This window comes from Haliotis asinina, chromosome 13 (genome assembly GCF_037392515.1).
Source record: "Haliotis asinina isolate JCU_RB_2024 chromosome 13, JCU_Hal_asi_v2, whole genome shotgun sequence".
In the NCBI taxonomy this organism is placed as follows: Eukaryota; Metazoa; Mollusca; class Gastropoda; order Lepetellida; family Haliotidae; genus Haliotis; species Haliotis asinina.
The window spans coordinates 31,100,247-31,125,394 of record NC_090292.1 but is presented as its reverse complement, the minus strand read 5'-3'; positions in this window follow the sequence as shown (position 1 = coordinate 31,125,394).

Below are 25,148 nucleotides of genomic sequence, written 5' to 3'. Positions count from 1 at the left end.
ATGGCTCAAACTGCCACATTCATTAACTGAATGACGATAGTTTTACGCCGCTTTTAGCAATATTCAAGCCATATAACGGCAGGGGACACCAGAAAGCATGAGTAGAATCGAACACGAGTCTTCGGTGTGACGAGCGACCAGTGGGCTAATCCACTGGGCTAATCCACTAATCCACTAAACGCCGCAGATATGGTGCTGACTCAGCGAGAAACATCACAGTGAACCAGGACTAAACTCAGCATTAAGGTGCCTTAGTTGACTGCTGCACCCACTCTCCTTCATTACAGGGATCTTTGTGTGCCTTTTTATTAGGGACAGTTCCTAATTAATAGCTAAGGGGTGATAATGATTTTTTATGGAGAAGCGTGCAGAATATGACTGATCCCCTAACTTTTCTGAACACAGTATAACACTGCATAATTTATAATTATTTTTGTATACTTAGCAATGACTTCCCTCGTACACATGTGCAAAATTGATTACACGCACGCACACACATACGCACCCGCACGCGCGCGCGAGCACACACACCCGCGACGAATACGAACGCCTTCCCAGAAGAAACTGACAACTCCACTTTGATTTTGAACGTTCCCTTATAGACTAAAAGTATATATACTACTTTTCACGCCATGCGAACACAGACCTTTTCTCACAGTGATGCGGTAGGTGCACTAGGTGTGCACTGAACCCGCGTGCACTTAGAGCACCAGTTTATGGTGGACGCGCCTAAACGTGACATCACCTTGTCGAATCTATGGCAACAATGACAAAACAAAAATCTGAAGAATGTGGACACACGACACCAAGCACTAGATACCCGACATCCGATATGCTTCACAGGTGCTTTTGCGGGAGTATTGTCTGTGTAGCCGCATTTGTGTGTGTGTGTGTGTGTGTGTGTGTGTGTGTGTGTGTGTGTGTGTGTGTTGTGTGTGTGTCTGTTTACTTGTCTTGCATATATTCTCTTTGCGCACATTGTGTGCCTATGTGTGTTAGTCCTGTGTGCGTGAGTCTTTTGGGTTTTTTTCTTTGCGTAAATTGTGTGCGTATATTGTGTGTATGCGTGTGTGCGTATGTTGTATGTGTGTCGTATATATATATATATACTGAGGGGAAAAAATAAGGGATCACAAATGTTCCTTTGTTTCCAGGTTTCTCCACAAGCTATGCGATACAAAGCGTGTGCAGAAACCTTGGAAAAAATAAAGGAACACTTGTCCTTTCATGTGACCCCTTTTCTCCCCAGTATACTAGTATTTCTTTGCGTATGTGTGTGCGCATGTGTGCTAGTCTTGTGTATATTTTACGTACATTATCGTGCGCGCATGTGTGATGGGTTACCGTAAACAACTGACCTCAAATGAAAGCGGTTGTGTAACTGATGCCATTCTATCACACCAACATCCAAGGGGCAGATAACTCCCACGTTGATTGATATCAAACATATATTAATTAAAATGACCGTCTCCGGCTTTGCTTTACGACTGAGCAAAAAATTATAATCATCTAGTGTGTATAAGAAACACTGACACAGATCCCTTCCTTGATTATATAAAAATACACTCACTCACGCATACAAAATCCTAAACCATGCTTTAGGTCTCCCGTGAATGATACATAAGGGTGCATTCTCTCCCCACGGTGGTTACTTGTCACATCTTCCTACGTAACCTTTGTTCTAATACGACCCCGAGTGTTCAAGACTCGTGATTGGAGGCAATCAGATTTAGTAGTGCAATAAGCGACCTTGTTTCAAAAGTGATCGTTCGAAAGATCTCGGTAATTTCCGGATGCATCAAGAAAACTAGAACCTCTTCCCGAGCGCGATACTCAAATGTTTTTTCTAGACAGAACTCAGTCATGCAATTTTTATTTCTCCACATTGCTTGCATTTGTCAAGTTGAATCTAAATGGATGTAACACGTGTTCTGATTGGACATAAGATAGGGAGATAAATCTGCTGCCATTTTTTGCCGCTATGGGATTTCATGAGAACCACGAAATATGGCCGTATTAGAACAGAGGTTCGTTGGAAGATATGACAAGTAACCTCTGTGGGAAGAGAATGATAATGGTGTAGAACAGCTCTAAAATAGAGTGAGTGACTGAGTTTGATTTTACGATGCTTTTAGCAATATTCCAGCAATATTACCGCGGGAGATACCAGAAATGGACTTCACACATTAAAATAGCCAAGTTCAGATCAACTTGTTGAGAACCATCTTCTGTAGGTTCAGCATGGTGTTCATTTTATCTACATAATCCTGATCAATAATCTCAAACTAATAATTTTTGTCTTCAGAAACTTGTTCAAGTCTACTGAATGCTGTTAAGGAGCTGTTTTGCCTCACAGTCACACGCATGAACGGTATTGCATCTCGTGCCAGAGATCCGTTACTGTAACTCAAAATACTATGGCTTTCGTGTGGGGCAATTAAAGAAGGGAATAGCTACCCTGAAACATCCAGTATCAAATTGTGACATCGTGAAAGTGATGGGCTAAAACTATGACAATGGGATAGAATGAATGAATGTTGTTTAACACCGCATCAGCAATATTGCAGCTGTTTGCAGCGTCGTAATGGGATAGTTCACTGAAGAAATCCTCAAAACATACGTGTTACCATACAGTGAGACAGTGAGTGAGTTTACTTTTACGCCACACTCAGCATATTCCACACTATATAGCAGCGGTCTGGAAATAATTGAGCCTGGACCGGACAATCCAGTGATCAACAGCATGAACATTGATCTATGCAATTGGGATGCGATTGCGTGTGTCATACCAGTCAGCAAGTCTGACCACCCATCAGTGGTCACCCATCAGCATCTTACGACAAGCATGGTTTATTACTGAAGATCAATTCTATCGCTGATCTTCACGGGTACATATTTGTAAAGGATACGTAGCAACACATGGTCTGTCATCCAAGGAAACCATTGCAAGTCTACGATGAAGTAGCCGTGATGGCGTTTCAGTGATGGTCCTGGTTTTATGTCAACGTGTGCTAACATTGACTGTGAACTCTTCTATCACTGTCCGGATTGCTGTGACCTGAGAGGTCCATTGGTCAGGCACCGTGGCGCCGGTGCTGACCTCAAGCGAGTAGCTGAGAGTGGACTCCATCACTTCTGTCGCGACTAGCGGCTTGGAAGTTTAGTTCATAATGTATTACTACTATGCAGGCGGTTTGTTCACGTTCGCAAAGAAAAGCAGGCATTTGTCCGTAAGAGTAACGTTTAATCTCGGAATGTATATAAGTTGATGGTTACAAATAAACCCATTTAAATTCATTTGAAAAAACGTGAAATGGGATATCAAAAACATGAGAAAATCTCTACGTGCTTTTATTTAGGGCTTTAGCGTGGCATTTCCATGAAGGGTTTGGCAGTAGACAAAATAATGTGGTTCAGGGACTGTGATAGAAGCTAGTTTTCCTCTATCTGTGCTATTTAAATTTGGCACAGATGATACGGGTTATAATATCGGCTTTCAGTAACCCATGCTTGTTTTAAAAGGCGACTAACGGGATCGGGTGGTCAGGCACGCTGACTTTGTGACACATGTCATCGGTTCCCAGCTGTGTAGATCGATGCTCATGAAGTTGATCACTGGATTGTCTGGTGCAGATGTGATTATTTACCGACCGCCGCCATATAGCTGGAATATTGCCGAGTGCAATCAACTGACTGAATCACTCATATTCTTAATGACCCACCCTCTCACCCACCAATGTCACTCACCCACCCACCCATCTGTAATAATCAGGCGTGGACAAGGCATCCAAGTGATTGATGCTATGAGGAACGAATATGCTGAGTGCGGCGTAAAACTGAACACACTCACTCATTCACTGTATCGGGCAGTCGTCGGGCAGTTAATGAAAGACCTCGGGCTTCTGCAAATGATAATGCCCTGAAAAATAGCGTTACCCTTATATTACACCCCAATTACGTAAATCGATGCTCATGACGTCAATCTCTTTGTGTCTGGTTCATACTAGATTATTTACAGATTGCCGTATAAAGCTGGAGTTTTGCTGAGTGTGGCGTTCAACTTAAAGTAACTAACAAAAAGAAAAAAGAGTAACCAAAATAAAATAAAAAAATAAAAAGAAGAAGAAAAATAGAGTAACTAAACACGAAATACAAAATGATCTCTCCACTGTTTCCCGTGACATTCTGTACGTCACGGAAAAAGCCGAGTGAATCCGTATCTGCCACGAAGGAGCCAACACGTTCGCAGTTCCAAAATTATATCTCGCCGTGTTGGTTGAGATAACAGATGGAATTGCGACAAACAAATTTCTTGTATGAAAGGAGGAAGTGACGTAATCGACATGTGCCGTACGTGCGGTTGCCAGCAGATACGCAACGTAGAGCGTGTGCCGGTTTAAGGACTACAGAGCTCTTTATCTTAATAGACTGACTCCGCACAACGGTTAATTCTCCGACAGACACAACTGTTAGCTGATTGCCGATTATATTGACGAGAGAAAGATATTAAGCAATCACCAAGGGGGTGCGAGGTAGCATTCAATTACTCCCGAGGCGATGGAAACTCCACAGAGAAAATAAATGATCTCAGTATATCGGATCCTCCATAGTCGTCCACCAAAGCTTGTTTCCGACATCAATGGTTTTCATGACAATGTTGACATTCGCGTATTCAGGTTCCAATTAACTGATAATGAATATTCATTTTAAAGAGCATGAGTCATTCGTCGCTGTTCACAACCTGACGAGCTTCTTTTCCCGAAATGACTCGAGTAGTCCCGAATGGCGCCATTTGTAGTAGAATCATCCTAGCAACAGGGACAGGTGAACCAATGGCTTTTGTGAACAATGACCTGACCGGATTACCGCCCTTGTTACCTTGGTAACAGACGGGAGCGACCATTTGATATCTGTGAATAATCTTTTCGTTCAGTCCTCCAATGAGGCGCTTTGATTTTTGTTAAGTAACTTAGATAGAGATTTTCTCTGAAGAGAAAAATCGCTTTTTAAACTATTTCGAAACATTGCCATCCGGATACAGCATTCCCAACAGTTCATTTACATTTCAAAACCCAAGGCCATGTGTTTTTCTCCCAAATATTTTCTGTAACCTGATAGTAAGAATACTTGAGACTCAGTACGAATAATACTGAGCCTAAGTTTACTTAGACTGATGAATTCGAAAACCTACTATTGTTTTCACATAATTTATGAAACCACAATTATAGTCTATTTTATTCAATATATTATGCTACAAAAAGTAATATTCTGATTTTGATTCTTGAAATTTGTACCGCTTTCAGTCACCTCGTGCTAATATAATAACAAGACTGAGACCACCCCATCAACGTGGGTGGATTTGTTGATGTTAACATACCCGTGAAGGTCTGGGGTAGAATAGGCCTTCAGCAACCCATGCTTGCCATAAAAGGCGACTGTGCTTGTCGTAAGATGCGACTAACGGGATCGGGTGGTCATGCTCGCTGACTTGGTTGACACATGCCATCGGTTCCCAATTGCGCAGATTTATGCTCATGTTGTTGATCACTGGATTGTCTGGTCCAGACTCGATTATGTACAGACCGCCGCCATTTAGCTGGAATATTGTTGAGTGCGGCGTAAAACTCACTCACTCACTCACTGAGACCACGCCCATCACCGTGCGCGAATTTGTTGATGTCGATCGCAGTGAGGAAGTCGGTCAGACCCTCTCAGATGAGGACATGATCCAAGTGATGATAAAGAAGAGGAAGACTGTGACAAGAATACGTCAGCCAGACAGACGTTGACGTCAAATCAGGTGAGATCTCACATTGAAGATCTCATTTGTCTCTTCGAAAATGTCGGCGACCGCGCAAACCTGGAGGTGTTGATAAAAATTCAGGCCGTCAACAGTCAACAATCCAAAACTTTTTCAAGTCGATGTAGTTTATGTTATGTGATATTATGTTATGTTGAATAAAGGATGTACATGTAGTTACGTTTCAATGTTATTTCAATTTGTTTTGTTTTCACGACTAGTCGACCGCCTAGGTCCAGATTCAGGTGTCCGAATGATTCGTTTGTCCGAACACATCAATAAAAACAGTGTTCGGATAAACGAGGTCTGACTGTATAATAGCCATTGTCTTTTTACGAGATCTAGCGGCTATGCAGTTCACTCCGTAGAGTTGTGTCCCTTACTGAACCATGATCCGCTTTTTGTTTTTTTCGAATCTGAGATTTGTAAAGAGTATTTACCTCAATTTGTGTTATACTCCCACACGAAATTGAGAATGCTGGGCTTTGTAGCCTTTCCCCATAAATTCAACGGTCGCCTTTATAACGGCGATGGTTCTATCACGCAGCGACCCATGGCGTGAATCGTAAATAATGATGTCTAATCCAATGATCAACATCATGAGCATCGATCTACGCAATTGGGATACGATGACATGTGTCAGCCAGGTCAGTCAGCTTGACCACCGATCCCGTTTTGGTCGCCGCGTACAAAAAGCATGGCTTACTGAAGAACAGTTCTAACCCGGATGTTCCCGGGTTCCTTGTATAACGGGTTTACACAGAATGGATTTGCATGAAGCAGTCTAGCAGTAGCCCTCAGATTCAACAGCAGGCACGCCGGAGTTCCTGCCATACCGTCTAATTGGCTGCCGTGTGTTATAAATATCGCATAAATGCCAAACACGGTCCACTTGCAAGTCTGCATCGTGTCAAGTTAACGGGCCTCACTTATTCCGTAAACAAAGCACGGGAGCATTCATTGTTTCATGTTCATCCATACGAAAACACGGTCGTAAATAATGGTTAGAGTGCATAAAGAGTGGGGCTTCATTTGGTTTGGTAACATACAGGAATAAAATATGCCACGCGCTGATTTGTTTAGTGGTTAAAAGTACGTGGCTCGTTGCTCATAGCATCAATCACTTGGATGCCTTGTCCACACCTGATTATTACAGGCTGCCGTCTTATAGATGGGTGGGTGGGTGAGTGACATTGCTGGGTGAGTGGGTGGGACATTAAGAATATGACTGAGTCAGTGATTCAGTCAGTTGATTGCACTCAGCAATCAGTATTCCAGCTATATGGCGGCGGTCTGTAAATAATCGAGTCTGGACCAGACAATCCAGTGACCAACAACATGAGTATCGCTCTCCGCAATATGCGGAACTGATGACATGTGTCCGACATGTGTCAACCAAGTCAGCGAGCCTGACCATCCGATCCCGTTAGTCGCCTCCTACGACAAGCACAGTCGCCTTTTATAGCAAGCATGGGTTGCTGAAGACCTATTCTGCACCGGGACCTACACTTTTGTTACGAATATGAAAGAATGACTGGTTGTTTAAGTGAGTATCTACTGTGTCTGAGTTTCACATTGGTATTGAGTGAGTGAGTGGGTGAGTGAATGAATGGCTGACTCAGTGTGTGGGTGAGTGAGTAGGGTTAGTTTTACTCCGCTTTTACCAATACTCGCGACGGGGATTCGAGAGATGGGCTTCACACATTGTACACATGTGGGGAATTGAACCTGGGTCGTCGGCATGACGCTTTAACCAGTGGGCTAATCCCACCGCCCCTTGCAGCTTGGATTTAGATGAATGCGAATGAACGAACGAGCCAGCGAAAGAACGAAGGAACGAAGATGATCATGCTCGGACAACAGACCGTCTGATGCTTCGGAAGTAAACCTGATTCCGGACAATACCCTTATGATGCCAGCCAATGACCTCGTTAACTCACTGATAGTCATTCTGTGCTTCCGATCAAGCGCGGAGTCAAATGTCGTGTTCACGTGGAGCAACTGTCCCCTCGCGACAGTTCTTCAGATAACGCGATATTCTCTGAGTAACAAATTCCACATTCACATAAACAGAACCAGAGGACTTTGTTGTATAAGGACGCTTTCAGCAATGTTTCAGCGATATGACGACTGTCTCTTAAAGGTCACATGCAACGTAAAACACAACTTTGCAGATTCTGGTACCTTTCGGTGTGCACTTACCGAAACAAATCATAAAAAATGCCAATTCAACCTATAAAGTTGAAAAATACGCAATGAAAACAAAGCCCGCGAAATCGGAGTTCAAACGTTTCACTAAATCCCCCCCAGCGCTGGGGGGAAAACTGGTTTCAACAGCTGTGCTGCGCTGCGTCCATAACGCATGCGCAGTGAATAGTTTCGCGGAGCTTGGAACAGTATGCATGCCCAGGGTCTAAGGTCGTGAGCAGTAGTCTAATCTTGGTTGTGTACACAAACAAGTAGATAATCTACTCGTTACGCAAAACAGCATGTTGATTGTGGTAAGCAGTCTCTGTCACAGAGAAAGCTCAGTGTCTGGTTTATTTACACCTATATGTCTATCTGCCTGTCTGCTAAAGACAACATGCAATACACAGCTTCAATCATTGACCACGTGCAATTTGAACTTAACACCTATCAGACTATACGACATAAAGAAAATGAGTTGATTTATGACTCGTGCACCCGAGTCTGCCACATTATGTAATTAGGCACGTGTGATACACATGACAGGTTTTTATGTCTGTGGGTTGCAAACAAACTACATGTACATTCATTTTTTTCGGATGACTGGATCTGACGGAAACTGGTGCAAACTCTTGTCAGTTTCAAGTCCTGCTTTGTACTTGACAAATGACAGATTCCAGCCATGCAGTAGTTTACCATTTCTACTGACATGTTTTTTTATTGGATCGAGCGGAAATTCAGAGAACATGTATTTTCCAAACCCAACATCTCTATATACATTCTTCATGGATAACGACTTCTTTTCGTGTATATGATTTTGTTTGACAACAGTATATGAATCCATACTGAAACGACGCATCAAGTACACAAAAAGAAGTTGTTATCTGCAAAGGTTCTTACTTTCTTGTGACTGGCTATACTTCTAAAATGCCCATCAAACAGATCATCTTTCTGTACACACAATGAACCCTCAGCATATCAGCAAATGAAACAGCCAATCGGAAGCCGTCGTTACACTTGAGTGCATATCCACCCGCTATGACTGGGTTCGGTCTCCCGAGGGCTTCGTTTCGGGGGAAGTAAGCCCAAGTACAAGATATTGCACTTTTGAATCGCGATTGTACGCTTATAATTTTGTTTATTTGTTTTTTTAAAAGCAGCAATGTATATTATATGTCATGAATAAGTGATAATTGTGTTTTAATTATGTTTGATTTTTTGGTTGCATGTGACCTTTAATAAACAAGTCTAGATCAGACAATCTAGTGATCAACATCATGAGCATCGATCTACGCAGCTGGGAACTGATGACATGTGTCAACGAAGTCAACAAGTCGACATGTTTCAGACAAGTAATGGAGCTTGACCACCCGATCCCGTTGGGCGTCTATTATGATTAAAGAGATTGAATAGTCAGAGGTAACTTGTGTTGACACGTGTTATCGTATCCCATTTGGCCTCGGTGGAGACAGAAGCAATGACGTCACTTCGCTGCATTTTCGTGATTTTGTATTTCCTCTTTGAATGTTTGATTGTTGACTCGACGTCTGTGCGTCTGTGGTGTAACCAGATTTATCCCACCCACAAACGCCATCTCGCCGTGGGAGAGGCACGACTTGTATCCAGTAGGTATTTCTTTTTTTCATGCATGCTCTTGTTTACGTTCACGTCAAATTATCTAGGATACATGCCCGGATTTCCCCTTTGAAATATCTTTTTTTATAAATGCGATGTCACTTTTTGGAAAAGGTCAGCGCTACTTTGTGTCAAACACGTGAGTAGGGATGCGAGAATGTGGGAGGATGTTCCTGTGGGATGCTGAAGGTGATGTGTGACGAGGTTTGTTCCCGGCCTTAATTGGTGTCAATATTAAACGAATGCATTGCCAAATACCGCCGTGTAGCGGCCTTAAACAAACAACAAGACTTTAGCTTTGTTTGTTTGTTTGTTTGTTGCCGCACCCAGCAATATTCCAGATATATGACGGTGCTATGAAAATAATCAAATTTGGACCAGACAATGCGTACAGTGATTGACATCATGAGTACCAATCTTCGCAATTGAATCGTATCAAACTCCAACTGTCGACAGCAAAACCAGATTTGACCAAACACAAACAAACTTTGCATGACACATGCACTCCATTGGGGTTGGATACGATTAAACTACGTAAATCGATGCTCATGATATCAATCACTAGATTGTCTGGTCCAGATTTGATTATTTGCAGACCTCCGGCATCCATCTGGAATATCCCGAGTGTGGCCTTAAAGTAGAGAGCAAAAACCCAAACAAAAAACCCCAACAAAACATGAATCCCAAGCAAGGCAACAACAAGACAAAGATCAAAACAAGCCACTGTGCCACCTCTAGTGGATAAACCGTTTGTCTGGTTCAGGCTTGCTTACGTACACACACCCTGAAATATTGAAATATAAAACAAAGACACATTACCAGTTGTTGCGTTATTGTCCCCCATACCTTAAATGCACGTATGGTGTTTGATACGATTCAAGTGCAAAGATCGATGCTCATGATGTCAATCACTGTACGTATTGTCTGGTCCAACTTTGATTACTTCATATATCTGGAATATTGCTGGGTGCGGCAACAAACAAACAAACAAACAAACAAACAGACAAACAAACAAAGCTAAAGTACAACCTCTGAGATATGGGAATTACAATCGTCTTGGGTTTGTGATTGCTTTACAGGACGGGACCCTGTGCGCCGTTGTACAAAGCGACCAGAGGACTAAGGTGATCGTAACTCCAATACCTTATCATAAACTCTAACTCTAGCTCTAATGTTTCGTACATCGGCATCCAGGACGACACAAATGTATGGAAATAGCTACAACGTGGATTCCCTCTGGTGTCAAGGTATCCGTTTCCTCAAAGCGGTTCTTTGGTGTGACGAGCTAACGCTTTAACCACTAAGCCTTCTCAACGTCCCTGTGAACACCTGTAGGTACAGTTTAATAATTACAATAACTAATCGATCTGCCAATTAATCAATCATTTATCAGTTTATTCTGAAACTGACGCTACAAAGTTACACCCACACTTTGCAACTGTAACTAGTCAGGTACGCATTCGTAACTCATGGCCGCATTCGACCCGTGAAGGTCCCGGGGTAGAATAGGCCTTCAGCAACCCATGCTTGCCATAAAAGGTGACTAGGCTTGTCGTAAGAGGCGACTAACGGGATCGGGTGGTCAGACTAGCTGACTTGGTTGACACATGTCATCGTTTCCCATTGCGCAGATCGATGCTCATGTTGTTGATCACTGGATTGTCTGGTTCAGACTCGATTATTTACAGACCGTCGCCATATAGCTGGAATATTGCTAAGTGCGACGTAAAACTAAACTCACTCACTCACTCACTCATGGCCGCATTCGTAACTCCTGACTCACCGACTTCACTAATGATCTAACACAAACGTTGTTACTGAGGGACAGTAGGAAACAGAAATATCTCTAACTACCAAATTACTCGCAACCTGTGGAGATCACCACACGCCTATACAAGTGTGAACGTAAATTCTCAACACACACGAGCGCACCTAAAGGAAACAAATTGAGACTCGGCTTGAGAGCTCTCCGCGTCGATTGTAGACAGTGTTCTTCAAACAAAACGAAAGTAGAGCAGGTTCTGTTGGGCGGGGAGATGGAGTTCAGCTAAAGAGACGGGGGAATATCGACGCGTCTTGTCAGTAAGAAGGATACAATCTGTGGCTTGAGGGGGATGTTTTATTTGGACTTAAACTTCTCAACGCGCACCTGCTCTGTGTCTGAAATTGTTAATAGACGCTGAGAAAGTTTTTGAAACTTTCCAGACTCCCTTAAGAAATCTCCTCTGGCCCAAGTGGATTTGATTTTTAAGAGGGCATTCTCTCTGAAAACTTCACTTTGAGAAAGCGCTTTGTTTGACTTACAACAATCAAAATATCTGTCTGTATGTATGGTTTATCAGTGTTGCGTGACTGAGCATGTGGACGTTTTGACTTTTAAAACAAAATACCCAAAGTTGATATAGAGCGTCTGTATCCACGCACGTGTGTATGCTCACGGCGTAAACATGATACCCCGGCTAATCAGAGCTGTCTGTATAATGCGTGAAAAGGTTAACATCCATATGACTTATCCCACCGGGTACCCATTCGATACTGAAGGTACAGGTAACTTTTTTCAACAAAATCACTTGTGATGTGTGATAATTCTCATATCCGTCGTTATGGAGCAGGATTGAAGCCACAGCAACACTCAGAAGTCAGCCTGGCACAGTCACCCATCCAATGACTCTCCGTGAATTGAATTTGGGTCTGGGCTCTATGTCTTATGTACAAATATGCATATCTCTTGCGTCAGGCAGGGTGGGGTAGCCTAGTGGTTAAAGCGTTTATCCGTCACGACGAGGAACCGGGTTCGATTCCTCAGATGGGCATAATGTGTAAAGCCCATTCCTGGTGTCACCCGCCGTGTTATTGCTGGAATATTGCTACACGCGGTGTAAAACATTCACTCACACTGATACATCGATGCTGATTATGACATGACATGGGATGGCGTGACGTCGCTTGACAAAACGTAATAACACAGGCATGTTTTTCCGACTATCTGATGGGTCTAGAGGCGGTCACGTGACCGTCGATAGAAAAACTGATGGACTCCCAACACAAATTCGACCAAAAGTTTTGTCTAGCCTCATGTAAGAATGTCGAGTTTTGATTGGTCCACGTGACTCTGATAAAATACCATGTACATCCATCGCGATCCGCGAGCGGGAGTATAAAAGTCGTGTACTCCCGCCACGAAAGTCATATCATCCCGCTACGCCTCGGTGACAACGCGAAGTGAGAAAAGCGTGCATCGACAAGCCTTCAGTAACGTGCGGTGCATTGAGGTCAAACAATCAGCTGGTGTCAACATGGCAGCAAGTCGATTTGATGCGTGTTGTTTTGTTTTGATATAGTGAAAACATTCAACTAGATAAATGCGTTATCACATCGGGTGTCGGGAAATACGAGGTTTTATCACTCCCGAGTAAGGTTGTATTCCCCGAGTCGGCTCGGGGAATACAACCTTACTCGGGACTGATAAAACCCCTGATGAAACCCCGTATTTCCCTCGACACGATGTGATAACTTATACTGTCACGCTGATCAGAGGAAAATATTTATCACGAAATTGCCACGATAGCTTTCCCCGTCGCGCGGGGCGATGCCATTCTGTTGATAGCTCCTGAGCACGATTCCTGGGAGTTGAAAGAGAAACTATGGCCGAACCCAGTCGCAATGGGAGAGAAAACAATATTCGGACGAACATATTAACACTACAGCAACGAATCTTCCCTGTTTGAATCACGACAGAGAACAATTAGTTAACGTGTTCACAATCTGCGTTCGTTTTTATATCTAATACGTGGAGCGATGTATTTTGGAGAGTTCCATATTTATGGATTTCTTCGTTTCGTGTGCTCTAGTGGATGTAACATGTCAAAAGTTACGGTAGGTTCGTTGTGACCCAAACTGAACAAACATCTCACTTTGCAGCGAAAACGTGGCGAGGGACCATCTCATAAGCTGCACTGTCGATATTAACGATGATCAATGAGGAAAAGAAACGGAATCGAGGTTTTTCCCAAGCAACTTGATTCCGAAATTGCCGTCCTTTTGTAATTACATCACAATCCATTTTCGACCCGCTTATCAGGCCGAGCGTGATTGATGTTGGTCCTAAACTTAATGTTATTCCGAAGAATCAGTTTCTGAGGATAGAGTGTGTTTAACATGGATCCAAGCCCACTTCTACCACTCACACCGAGTAGGATGAAAAGTCGGAATTGATACGGATCAATTGAAACGAAATTTCTTGAACGAGGATGTTACGTTCGATAGAATCTCAGCCCTTGTCTATTGGAATTTAGAAGTGCAGTTCCCTTGGTTTTATCAACCATGTTGACCCGACGGGTAAATTGCTGGATCGGTAACACATCCTTTTAAGAAGTTGGGACACTTCCAAAACGTTATCACAAACGTTGTTTTTTTCTTGTCCATAAATATAGAACGGTTTCCAACACCAGGATCTGTTTCGCTAAACGTACACGAAGCGGGCAACGATAGAGAATTATAGCCAGCGATTTAATCTCAGTTACTGGAGAAACGATCGCACGTACCGTTAGGTTCAACATCAGCCTCTGTGTGAGTGGGTTTTTACGGCGCTTTTCCAGCATCGTAAACATGTCGAAGGAGCGGACGGGAGCAAGGATGAACTTCTTATGTAGAATGAGTGTGAGAAGAATCCAGGTCTTTGGATTGACAAACTATCGCTTTTTCTTCAGACTTTTAAAGACGTCAGTTTTCACCTTTTTAATGGGAATTACTTTCTCCGTTTTGGGATTCAGAATTTTCATTCACTCGCGGGTTCAGAAGTGTGGTAAACGTCAATGGTTAATGCCATCATGTTCAGTCTGTAAGATCGCTAAACAAACTTCTGGGTCATGACCCACAAAGCATTCGTAGGTAGCGCTGTGGCGTTCGTAACCCTATAGTAATCAGGGCTAAAATTTAGAAACTTTCTTATCGTTAAGATAGTCGTAAGTACCGTACCTTAACATCTTTTAGTGCTATGATGCTCCTAAGCCTGCGGTAAACTGAAGAGGTACAACAGGTCGTAATGTTACGAATGCCTTGTGGATAAGGCTAGCTATTCTCGAAACGTTCGTAGCCCTACGAACGTCTTAAGCCCATTCTTAAAACATTGGCTACGATCAAAGTTAAGAATTCTTAGGGCTACGAACGTTCCGAGAATAAGGGCCCAGGACACTGGTGACGTTAAGGGTTACACCCGACCAGCCAGAGTGTTGTTTACAACAGCGTGTAAACCAGCTGGGACTTTGCTGAAAGCGGCCGTAAACAACAAAACAAAAAACAAAACAAACAAACAAACATCCCTGCAGCGATGAAGACATTTTATCCCCCAAAAGCGTCTCCCTGGAGATCAAACAATATCTCCAATGAGAAAGGGTATCGGAAGTTGGCTCCCGGCTCCCTTTCGGACGTCTTCCGGTAAAGGACAGCGCAGACGTCTAAAAATAGCAACCAATGGAAAATAATATTGTCAAGGTTTGTTTTTTCGTAGGCATTCAGAACCATTGGGGGGTGGGTGGGTGGGTGGTGGGTGGGGGTGTTTGCCTGTACCTGCTCGTATGTTGCGTATGAGGGAGTCCATTCGGGAGTCCATTTTCTTTTGGCTTATTTGTGCGTTTATTTGGGCATCTATGCCCACACTTCTGCTGTCAGTAATCATCGGGCAAGAAACGCGAGAGCACAGCCAAGTGCGGAAATGGAAGTGTACTTTTGATGGTGGCGGTATTTTATTTTGACATGAAAAATATTTTCATGTCATCGGTTCCCAATTGCGCAGATCGATGCTCATGTTGCTGATCACTGGACTGTCTGGTACAGACTCGATTATTTACAGACCGCCGCCATATAGCTGGAATATTGTTGAGTGCGGCGTAAAACTACACACTCACTCATTAAGCCGGACCATAGAATCATTACTTTCTGGGTAGGTGACATTCGATGACTCCGGAAATCGTTGGCAATGAAATATATTCCTGGCTAGTCCGATGCTTTCGTGAGGGCCACTAGTTTACTTGACACGGTCGATGTCCCATATGGGTAAAATGTGCCAGATCAGCTTTGCCTAATTTTCCCTCCATTAATAACCAGTCGCTCAATCCTCTGCTGGGAATTCTGTAGACAGAACCCAGTCTGTTCCAATGACCTCAGCTGATCTCAGCCAAGGGTAGTGATCTTCATATCGTCGCATCATTTGACCCCTTACATTGCATTGTTGGATGGCCATATTGGAAGATAATGACCTTCTGTCTGTATATTGATTATTTCGTGGGAACTAGTTCCATCATGGACCCGAGACTAGAAGTGGCCGTCAGCAAACTATGTTTAAAGTTAGACACGACTAACGGGATTCCAGTGAATGAGTGAGTATGGTTTTACGCCGCTTTCAGCAATATTCCAGCAATATCACGTCGGGGGACACCAGAAATGAACTGCTAACATTGTTCCCATATGGGGAATCGAGCCCGGGTTTTGGGAAGTGGTTGAGCGCGTTAGGCGGCTGACTTAATGTGCTGGCGATTAGGTGCAAGACTCTGACGGTGTGGGTTCGAATCCCTTAAGGGACACAACCCGACAAAAGTATTAAAATTTCTAGTTTACTAATAAGGTGTAATCCAAATATAGCATATGTTACATTTGACCACTTTTTTTATATTCATTAACACAACTGTTCTCTGCTGTAATTAGGACCTAACATTCAACAATGAATAGCTTCATCAACCCACGTTTGTCCTAACAGGCGACCAACGTGGTCAGGTAGTCAACTCGCATGTTTTCGTATCTAGGTTGCGCAGATCGATGCTCATGATATCAATCACTGTAATGCCTAGTCCAGACTTGATTATTACCACACCTGCCGATCTATTACTGATACGACATTAAACAATATAACACACTAAACAAACCATAACTACTCACCTCCATGTATAGGGGAAACCTAAGTTAGAATCGTCTAAGATCTGCATTACTACGGGATTTCCTCCCCCAACAAACAGACACGTTGAAATTATTATCAAAACAGCGTCACATTCACTGACCAACCAGAAGATTTCATCAATGCAAGCCAACAAATATTGAGTGAGTGAGAATGGTTTTTCGTCGCTTTTACATACATACATACATACATACATACATACATACATACATACATACATACATACATACATACATACATACATACATACATACATACATACATACATACATACATACATACATACATACATACATACATACATACATACATACATACCCGGGAGTTCGGCGTAATAAGCGAACGCTGTAATCACTAGGCTACTTCATCCCAATATTGAAACAGCAAAGAGTGTGAGTGAGTGAGTGAGTGAGTGAGTTAATATTTAACGTCACCTCGGCAATATTGCAGTCATATCGTGACGAAACAGCAAAGAGTGTGAGTTAATATTTAACGTCGCCTCGGCAATATTGCAGCCATATCGTGACGAAACTGTAAAGAGTGCAATGAAGGAAGAAGCAGGACGCCAAAATAATCAAAATAATAATAAAAAGAACAAGAATCAACATAAAGATAAACCTACATGATACGTCAGTTTAACTTTAGGCGACAGGAAAATACAAACAACGACTCTAGATATTAAAACAAACGTTGAAAAATAATCGCTTGCAAAGTCAAATGTTTTCATATACTCCAAGAGAGGCATTTTTCATGACGATTCACGTCATGGTTCATGATTTACGACTTTTATAAAGTCAAGTACTTTATTAATCTCCCCGCGAAAATTTAGTAGTTTGTACTGCTGCACGGCGTCAGTTGCGATAAAGAGATTACACCATATAACCGCATGCCGTTGTCTCGACATTGGGACGAACGAGCTCACGTCCTTATCTCGGCGTTGTATATGGAGCTCCCTGCAGCATATTATAGGCAGCGCCAACACGGGACTGTGTGGAGGAGATTTATCGAGTGTATGGTTTATGTACATTATGTTCCAACAACAGTGCTGGAAGCAAATAATGGATTTGTTGTTTTTTTTGTGCGATTATGACGAAGCAGAAGCATAGCAGAACACGAAAATACTCCTGTAAAAGAATTAAAATGTTTTCTGTGATATATTGTTTGAGTTTGGTTTGATGCGGAATAAACTGAAGAGCAAAAGAAGGTTAACATCTGAAAATCCGATTTGATAAAAAAAATAAAAATTCTATCAAATCGTTATCAGTCTGAACAGGCGCCGAAAAACTTTTAAACTTATGGTTAAATAATGCTTGTGATCCACATGTCAGACACATCGGCATGTTTGTTTCTGTTTTATTCATCATTCAACATGGGCGAAAACTTTTTTGAAAGTTAGTTGGGTTTTAAGCAGCTTTGCTTTAAGCAACATTCCAGTAATGTGGCGGGACAGCAGAAAGAAAGGTGCTACACATATTGTACTCATGCTGAGAATAGAACTCGTGTCCTGGGCGTGATGAACGAACACTGTAACTGCTAGGCTACCCAACTTCTGAACTGTCGGGTATCTGTTGGCGTGCCGCCTTTGAGTGAGTGAGTGAGTGTGTGTGTGTGTGTGTGTGTGTGTGTTTGGAGGGGAAGGGGGATTTTTTTTTTAAAAAATTGAATTTGGTAAAAGGGATATGCTGAAGCACAATCAGTGATCAACAACATGAGCATCGATCTGCGCAACTGGGAACCGATGACATGTGTCAACCAAGTCAGCGAGCCTTACCACCCGATCCCGTTAGTCGCCTCTTACGACAAGCATAGTCGCCTTTTATGGCAAGCATGGGTTGCTCAAGGCCTATTCTACCCCGGGACGTTCACGGGTCCACCCGTCGCGGTAAAGACTCCAGTTCGATTTCCGAGGCCCCAAATGGGTGAAGCTCGTTTCTGGTGTCCCTCTGAATACTGCGACAAGTGGCATAAAACTAAACTCACTCACTAACTCACTCGGGGAGATTTCTTCATGAATGGATATTGAAAGATTCAGTTTGAGTCAAAGTTGAGGACGTTGAATGTGAACACACTTCGAATAATCCGATTTTCGATACAACCATGCCCAAACTGGTGACTAAATAAGGAACACGCATTGACCAAGCTTTTACTTCGAGATAATCGAGTTTCGACACATCAAAACATAGAACAACAGAAAACATATGTCTTTTACTTACATATGACTCGGTTAAAGTTTACACATCCCATCTCGAAGCAGACATGACAAAATATTGACAAGAAACCCGACACCAGACATAAAATAACGATTTTGGATGAATTAGCATCAAGGGCATACGTAAATTATTATATTATAGTCCCGCACGTGCATTGCTCACCGTTTCTCGACACGCTTCACTTGGTGCGTTCTGGCGTTTAAAAGTAAACTAGTTTTTCAATGTCCTTGGGAAAGTTTAGTGATTTGCACCGAAGTTCGTTGCTACCGTTGATAAGCTAATTACAGTACATGCATGTAGCATACCAGAGTTGTCTCGGTACTGGAATGAACCAACGCATACAACCAGGATAATAATGATATAATAATAATATAATAAGATAATAATGATAATATCAATAATAACCATAACAATAATAACTGGCCGGCATTATATAATGTAGGATAAAATACACTGACGTACAAAAGAAAGTTCACACTTTTTTGTAAGGTTCATTTTCTATAAAGCAGCATGAATATTTGGAAATATGATTTCATCGTGGCTTACAAACCACAAAGGTTTTGCATGTGATCCGACACAACCCACTCACAACCTTTACAGTGATACCATGAAAATGGCGATTTTGGTGAATAACATATGCATCATATGGTCGACTGAGATTGTCAGCAGACCATCAACAGATTAAAGTGAACAGTCAACCAGACTGGCTAGACACCAGTGCTGGAAGAGTGAGTGAGTTTGGTTTTACGCCGCACTCAGCAACATTCCAGTTATATGACGGCGGTCTGTAAATAATAGAGTCTCGACAAGACAATTCAGTGATCAACAGCATGAGCATCGATCTGGGAATTGGGAACCGAATGACTACCAACTCAGCGAGCCTGAATACTTGACAAGCATAGTCGCCCATTGTGGCAAGCATTGGTTGCTGAAGACCTATTCTACCCCGGATCTTCACGACGTGTTACAATGTTGTTCAAAATAATACCATCTGTGTTTTGAGATTGTATAGCCAGCCCACCCGAAAAGGGGATTACCTGCCCTTTAACGAAAGGGGAAAACAGTCAGTCGACTGTATAGGGTCGTTGACGAACTGGCCTCCTTCACCAGCTAATACAAGCCACTCTTTCACTTGAATAACAAGCTCTATTAAAGGGCACCTTGTGTCGCTATTTAATGTTAAGAATGCGAGTAAACAAACACCCCTTCGTTATCCAAGTACCGGAACGACCTGAGCCGCTCCTCGCGCAGAACGGAAAAGGCCGAGCGTTGACGAATCACAACAGGGTAGCGTTACACTTGGATACTCCCAAACACACCCACACTTGATGTACGCTGTTAAGAGCAAATCATCTAAAATCCGTACACAGGGTATTGAAAGGTTTGGAGGTGATCATCAAACGTGTGAATTATCCTTTATGAACTATATTATCGCTTCGTAGCTGTAAAAAATATAATATCTCCTTCATAAAGTTTATACGTCGATGTAGCCCTGACCCGTAATTTTTGAAGTACATGAAGTTTGTTTGGATGCAACTTTTTAGAGGTCTATTATGATCACAAGTGTGTTAAAAGGGTACATTACGTGTTTGAAATGTTCGACTGGTTTCGGCGTTGGAGTGCGCATTCGCCATAGTTGGCTGTAATTGTCTGAAATGATATACAACAAAGATGAAGTTGACATCCATAATATTTCTAATTATAACAATTCCTGGAAATTTCGGATGATCATCAGACATGTTTTGCAGTAGGCATTTATCAGTTTTTGAGTCGAACAGTCAAAGTTATTTTTGTCGATTTTTGTTTCAGATGTCTTTTCTCGATGTTACACAAGCTTTAAGGGAGCGTATCAAAATATAATTTTCAAAAACTATAAATTTCACTTTCATACAGTCATACCATACTTGTATATTCAACTTTCAGGTCTTATATATTGAAGGAATCTGTTTATTCAAAACAGACGTGAAGACATGCATGTATCCTTAGGCGTTTTGTTTTCAAAATCGTTAACATCTTGGTTAGAACTGATCTTCAGCAGACCATACTATGTCTTGTCGTCTTGTCGTAACAGGTTCCGCTTTCAGCAACATTCCAGTGATCAACAGCATGAGCATCCATCTACGTAATAGGTTCCGCTTTCAGCAATATTCCAGTGATCAACAGCATGAGCATCCATCTACGTAACAGGTTCCGCTTTCAGCAATATTCCAGCGATCAAAAGCATGAGCATCCATCTACGTAACAGGTTCCGCTTTCAGCAATATTCCGGTGATCAACAGCATGAGCATCCATCTACGTAACAGGTTCCGCTTTCAGCAATATTCCAGTGATCAACAGCATGAGCATCCATTTACGTAACAGATTCCGCTTTCAGCAATATTCCGGTGATCAACAGCATGAGCATCCATTTACGTAACAGGTGCCGCAATATTCCAGCTATACTAGCGGAATTGGGTTGTGTGGGTCACTGACTTGGCTGACAAATGACACCATATTCTATCTACTTAGGTCGATGCTCATGCTGTTGTTCACTGGATTGTCTGACAGAAATTCACCCAAATGCAAACTGTCGCCATATATACTGGAAAGCAAAAGAAAAGTTTCATGTCAGATTTTTCAAATAGAAGATGAAACGTAAACACTTGCATTATGAGATTTCATTTTTTCGAAACTTACGTTTCTTTTTTTTTGTTCAGTATATATATTGCTTGAATATTGCTGAGTGCAGCGTTAAACAGACATGAAAAAACAAATGTTTCAAGAAATGCATGTATGCAACGACGCCAGAACACCGGGATCGAATTTCCAGACTCCAAATGTCTTCTTTAAATCGTAATTGTCTCAGATTGCAGACGGTGTTTTTCGTGGTATAAATATGATTACAATCCTTTATATCCGGTCACGTGGTTATCTCGTTACGTCACGCCCTGTCACTTTACGACCGGATATGACAAAGCCAGTTTACCAGGGACAGTCATACAGGTATGTTCCATGACTTGGTGTGTTAGTGTGCATTGTTGGCGTGTGGAATGTGTGTGTTTTTGAGAACAAAGTAGGGTCTCCATGTTTACATTGGCACATTTGAGTAAATGGACTTAAATCAGAAATAGTTAGAATTACGCCGCACTCAGCAATATTACAGTTATGTATGAGCGGTCTGTAAACAAAAAAAGTTGCCGATTACAGGCCGCCTAGATAACAGTGAGACCGTTGGTTGTTGTTATACGCCGCTTTCAGCAATATTCTAGTGGTCAACAGCATGAGCACCCATCTACGTATCTGGAAAACGATGTTGGCATATTGATGTGTTTGGGTGGGACGAAGGTGGGTGGGGGAACGATGTGTAGGGTGTGGGTTGTGGGGTTGTGGGGTTGTGGGGTTGTGGGGTTGTGGGTAGCATAATGTTTTATCATTATTAACACGTGAAGATCCGGGTCCGAATTTGTCATCATTAACCCGTGCTTGTCGTAAGAGGCGACTAAAGGGATCGGGTGGTCACGCTCGCTGACTTGGATGACACACGTCATCGTATCCTAGCTGCGTAGATCGATGGTGTTGATCACTGTATTGTCTGATCCAGACTTTATTATTAACAGACTGTCGCCAAATCGCTGCAATATTGCTGAAAGTGGAATTTTACAACAAACAAAATCCTCTGGTTCTGTTTTGTGAATGTGGAATTTGATTTTCTGGTAGAAACGCAATTATATGCTGACTGTCGCCCTATAGCTTGGATTTTGAGTGTGGCGTTACAGAACCAACCAACCAACCAACCAACCAACCAATCAATCGTGATTATCTGGGGTTTGAATCTGCCGTGTGGGCAAAAAGGTCTTGAATTGAAACATGAATCCGATTCATAGAGATGAGACTGGAATTCGGCCTGGAGTGGGTTTGGAGCGAGATCAGGAGATAATATACACGTAGTAATGGAAAAAGTAACATAAAATTGCATAACATAAACGCAGTTTGCAACGTTATAAAATGATAAAGATAACCATAAATAAGTGAGTGGGTGAGTTTAGTTTTACGCCGCACTCAGCAATATTCCAGCTATATGGCGGCGGTCTGTAAATAATCGAGTCTGGACCAGGCAAACCAGTGATCAACAACATGCGCATTGATCTGCGCAATTGGGAACCGATGCCATGTGTCAACCAAGTCAGTGAGCCCGACCACCCGATCCCGTTAGTCGCATCTTACGACAAGCATAGTCGCCTTTCATGGCAAGCATGGGTTGCTGAAGACCTATTCTACCCCGGGTAGACCTTCACGGGTCATAACCATAAATAAACATGTAACAAATGATATAAATTAAAACGAAATCAAGCACAGTAGACACGTTTCACCTCCGTCTACAGAAGAAAGGCATCGGGAACAAAAATGACAAAATGGTTCAAAGACTAGGGTATTGTGTCCACATTGTGAGTGAGTGAGTTTGGTTTTACGCCGCAATATTCCAGCAATATCCCTGTGGAGGTTCGTAAGTCCCAAAACATTCAAGCTAAATTAAGGGTTACCGAATATTTTAAAACGCAGTTTTTTTTTTGTAATTTTAAGTTATATGCACCTACAATCACCAGCGGCTGAAGGGATTGTGTACATCCAACTAGGACGGCCAATGCAGGTAGCAAAAGTACTGTAAGTTCCCATGGTCCGTATGGTATGCTGATCTGCTTTCTGTTGCTTGTGGTCTTCAGACCGTTTTTCATTGCATTGTCTGTACTATTTGTCAAATTTTAAAAGTTGCTCGGTAGATTTGATTATCTAACTATGATAATCTAGATATCTTATTGTCCTTTGTCAACAAGTTTTTGTATTTAATTGCGTTTATTGTTAATCTGTAACTTTTTAAGTCTTAGTATGGCTGATATATTGCCAATGTGAGAAAAGATGATCTGACACTTTTGAAACCATCCCTCAAGATCATTTCAACTGAATCTGTACGGGAATACATGAACACACTTCACAACTCGGTTATAATTATGCATACACATTTACCAAAAAAAAAAAAACCCAAACAAACAAACCAAAAAATCCCTAAAAGAAACAGCAATTATTCCCATCTCCGTTGGTTGTGAGAAAGCACATGTATAATCATACTTATATTCCTTTGAAACGTCCCCCAGAATGAGAACCACCACGCATAATCGCCCCTGTAGACTAAATTGGACAGAGGTTATTCACCGTACCAGTCATATTAACAACACAGGGAACAGCACTCGGCTTCGTTCGTTTGGTCATTCGGAACAACGCATGTTTATTCATCATCACCTCGGGGCAGTCGCTGTGATTCCATCGAGAGTCACATCATGAATACAAAGTAATATACTCCGAATGCAGATTTTAACATGACCTTTTAACACCGTATCTAACTATTGTGAGCATGTGTACTCGATTTCAAATCTAAATTTTCTTCAGGGATTCGATGAATAATTGGCGTCTCTACCGATGTTCTGCATTAACTAGAAAAAAAGGTATGATGAATAATTCATTGATGTGAGTGTCTACGCTCTTAAATGTAGATGAGGATTGTAAAATATAAGTAGCTACATTCAAGAACTTATGCTTCTTGAACTGGTTCTCGACGTTCGTTGCGCTTGCTCTACAAAAAGTTGCCGATTACTGGGCGCCTTGATGACATTGTGTGGGCTGATTGTTATTATACGCCGCACTCAGCAATATTACATCTATATGGCGGCGGTCTGTAAACAATCGAGTCTGGACCAGACAATCCAGTGATCAACAAAATGATCATTGATCTGCGTAACTGGGAACCGATGACATGTGCCAACCAAGTCAACGAGCTTGATCACCCGATCCCTTTAGTTGCCTTTAAAGACAAGCGTGGGATACTGAAGACCAGTTGTACTCGGGACCTTCACGGGTCTCCGAAGTGACAAGCAACCATCTATTTTGGACAAGCATGAGTTGCTGGTGATAAATTCTACCCCTGATCTTCCCGGAACAGATAGGAGATTAAACGTCTATTTCAAAATTTCAAAGTCTATGAATATGCATCTGGAATATGAATCATTTCATCCAAAAAATGACTGCTCATTGTCATGTATTGCGCGTACATGGCTAAACCACACTCGTTCGAGTAGTTTGTTACATGAACATCGACCTTCCAATTTTAGCGCTTCCTATAGTCGTTGTCCATTTTCTGGTGTCATAAAAACTTCCAATATATATTACGCAGGCCCGAAAACATCTTCTTCAACTGTTTATCTTGATGTCGAAATACTGAGGCCCAGCGACGCATATTGGTTGTGTGTAGCCTAGTGGTTAAAGTGTTTGCTCGTTACGTTGACGACCCGGGTTCTATTCCATACATGGATACAATGTATGAAACCAGTTTGCGGTG